Genomic DNA, 3,560 nt, shown 5'->3' with positions numbered 1-3,560 from the left:
CTAATACTCCAAAACGAAAAAGTCACCCCTATAATTAAAAAACTAAAAGTATTAACACTAAATCTTTAAGACTGGGACTTTAAAACTACGAGTTTAGAAGTAAAGCTTCAGAAATAAAACTTTAAATTAGAATTTTTAAAATTAATACGTTAAAACCAAAACTTTAAAAATAAAATCTTTAAACTAAAACTTTCAGACTATTGTTTTAAAACTAAAACTTCTAAAGCTAAAATTTAAAACTAAAACTTCTAAAACTAAAATTTAAAACTAAAACTTCAAAAGTAAAACCTTATAACTAAAACTTTAAAACTTGAAGTTTAAAACTAAAACTTTTCAAATAAAAACTTTAAGACTTCAAATAAAATTTTTAGACTTCGGATTTTCAATCGGCATGGGCTTTCCTTCAAGGAAAAGCAGTGGCGGTTCTGGCCTCTTCAATTTGCTTATAGTGTACATACTGAAAGTATTAAGTGCTATTATATAAGAACACTGCCAGCTACGACTTCTACTTTATTCTAATAAAAATAAATTTTCAAAAAAATAAAATGATTATAAATGTTAGATTGTCTATTTCATTTTTACACCCCTAAAATTTCTACAGCCGGGGCGAGTGCCCCCTCCGCTAAAACCACCTGTGGGGAAAAGGATGTTGGAAAAATTGTGAAAAACAGAAGCCTAAATGTGTTTAAAAGATGTCTGAAAATTCTGATGATTCTGTTTCCAATTTTCTCCCATCAGTTTAAGGGAAAATGAAATATTTTTGATGAAAGTGTCCATCACAAATATGAGCCAAAACTGAGGCTTGACCATTAGTTGGTTGACCATATCGTTTGTTAAATAATTTTGTCAAAGTTGAGTTGCTTTCACTGTTAAGATTGTCTTCACTTTCTGTTATTGTATTACCATAAGAAGACGTAAATAGAAATCAAATCCCTTTTCAATACCTTCTCCATTTTGTTCCACTTTAATTGCTTTTTTAAGGTTCTGAGCCAACGAAAGAAAGTAAGGAGCTCTGCCCCTTATTGGTTTTATTAGCCTGCTATAACCAGTTGAGAGCTGGACAAAGCGGGTTCCTTAGGGAATTAAATCAAAAACAAGTTTTTAACTGAAAGTAAGGAGCGACATTAAAACTTAAAACGAACAGATATTATTCCGTTGATGAAAGGGGCTGTCTCCTCCGCAACGCACCACTCTTTACACTAATGTGTTTTATTGTTTTGAAAAGTAGAGCTGTGAGAAAGGGTCAAACTTTAGCGTAAAAAGCGAGGCGTGGAGAAGGTAACAGCCACTTTCATATACGGAATAATTTCTGTCCATTTTATGTTTTAATGTCTTGTTTAAAAAAAATGTGTTCTTTTATTTAATTTCTGAAAGTTTCTAAATTAATCCAGGTTTTGAATTTGGCTAACCGCACATGAATAATTAAAATGAAATTTATATCTTAATTTTACTGTTTAATTAGAGTAATAAACTCTTTTAAAAGTTAAAAAAAAACTTTAGCATAAGAGCGAGCTATTAAGGAGTAGCAATCCCCCTTATATACGTAATATTTTCTGTTCGTTTTAAGTTATAATGTTGCTCCTTACTTTCAGTTGAAAAAGCTTGTTTTTTTTTAATTTCTGATTGTTTTTTTTTATATAATGTTGGGATATCCAGCACCTGAAAATTCTCTTCCCCCGCGAAACATTTCTCCATAGAAAGATCAGAATTCCTGTGCTTTTTTTTATAAGGGTTTCTATTTGTTTGTTTTACTTTTTCTTTGGCGATTCAATTTTAAATGTGGAGAAAATGTTCCAAGGGAATCGCCCGGGACAAATTTTTGGTGGGAAGGAGGTGTCTTGGAGAATTTTTCCGTGGGAGGCTTTTCCACAGAAAGATTTTTCGCGGGAGCAACTTTCAATTGGGGAGGGGGGATTTATGGTGGAATTCCTTTCGGAGAGGAGGGAGAGAGGACATATCAGGGCTTCTCATGCAAAACATTGCCAGCTTTGTTATTTAAGATGGGGGTCTGTATTTCTCCTTCAGAGGGTATTAGACCCTGCTGATTCCGATAAAGGAATTGAATTAATTAACATCATTTTCCATTATTAAGCTCATTAATTAGATTAAAGTTAAATCAGCAAAAACTTAATCAAAATAATAGTTGTCATTCCTGAATCAGTGTCAAATGGCAATTTTCCTCACAAGATAGTCTTTTTTTTAATACGTTTTCTAAACTTTTGGTTACTATTGACCAAGGCTCACATTTTACTAGGTTGCGGATATCACTGCAATTAGGATTTTGTTGCAAGAAAGCAGTCTATAGTTTGGTTCATTATCATTGGATCCGGTAACAGGGGCGCCAATTAGGGGGGGGGGCAGGGGGGGCCATGACCCCCCCCTAGACTTTGAAAATTACCTTTTTATTTATATTTCACAGCTATTTTCTATTTTAGCTATGTGCTATATTAAAACAGCAACAGGTCCAATAAATACGACCAACAAACTGGTGCCCTAATTATAGAATCTTGTTTTGAAATGTCTAAGAGCGAGCGCGTCTACACTATTTTATTTCCGAGTAGGGTTCATTCAAAACTAAGCTTCATGTGGTCAGTGCCCGTTTCGTTCTTGTTCTTGTGAAGAATTCGTTGTAAACTTTGAGTTTTGTATATTGCCTTTTTTAGTAGCTGGGAAAGGAAATGTGTTCTAGGGTTTCAAGGGGTTTTGGTCAGCAGATTCTTGACGTTGTTGAATAGTTTATGGGATGACTAGTCCTAGTGGAGTGTATGGGACTGTCGTGAACAGGAAATGTAAGTGATTGGTTTATGGGGTTTCTAAGCGGGGTAGTTTCATTTTAGTAGCTGGGAAAGGAAATGTGTTCTAGGGTTTCAAGGGGTTTTGGTCAGCAGATTCGTGACGTTGTTGAATAGTTAATGGGATGACTAGTCCCAGAGGAGAGTATGGAACTGTCATGAACAGGAAATGTAAGTGATTGGCTTTTGGGGTTTCTAAGTGGGGTAGTTTCACCGTGGAGTATGGGAGTGATTTTCTACGTGTTTCTTCAGTTCTTCTCTTGCCGTGTCTGAGTGAAGTCATTGTCTACTACTCGTTTAACTATGAGTTAAAAGCGACAACAGACTTTGGATTTTTTTTCGGTGAAAATGCGGAAGAAAAATGAAGAAACTTTAGTGCAAGAAACTGGCAATAGTGTCAGCGCCCAAAGTCTCGGGTTAGTTGAGATAAATTCCCCCACCTGTGACAGAATTTCGGAAAGAAGCGGAACAATAAATGGCTCAGATCAACATGAGAGTTCGGTCTGCATCGCTGAACCCCTTGCGGGTTCCAGTAGCAGTCAAGAAACTCTCTCAGATATCTCTAGGACGCGTCACGACAAACCAGCTCAACCTATTCTTGAGAGATATCCGGCTTCCACTTCTAACGGAAAGGAAATTCAGTGCACATTACTATAAGACTTATGAATGGAATGAATACTCAAAAAACTTAAATTCCGTGTTTTGTTTTGCTTGCCGCCATTTTTCTATGGTGATTCTAAGGGCTGGAGTAACTGCTGGAAAAAGGGC

This window comes from Artemia sp. Qi Xiang Cuo, chromosome 17, assembly GCF_049724085.1.
Source record: "Artemia sp. Qi Xiang Cuo chromosome 17, ASM4972408v1, whole genome shotgun sequence".
NCBI lineage: Eukaryota > Metazoa > Arthropoda > Branchiopoda > Anostraca > Artemiidae > Artemia > Artemia sp. Qi Xiang Cuo.
Note: the sequence above shows the minus strand (reverse complement) of the source record.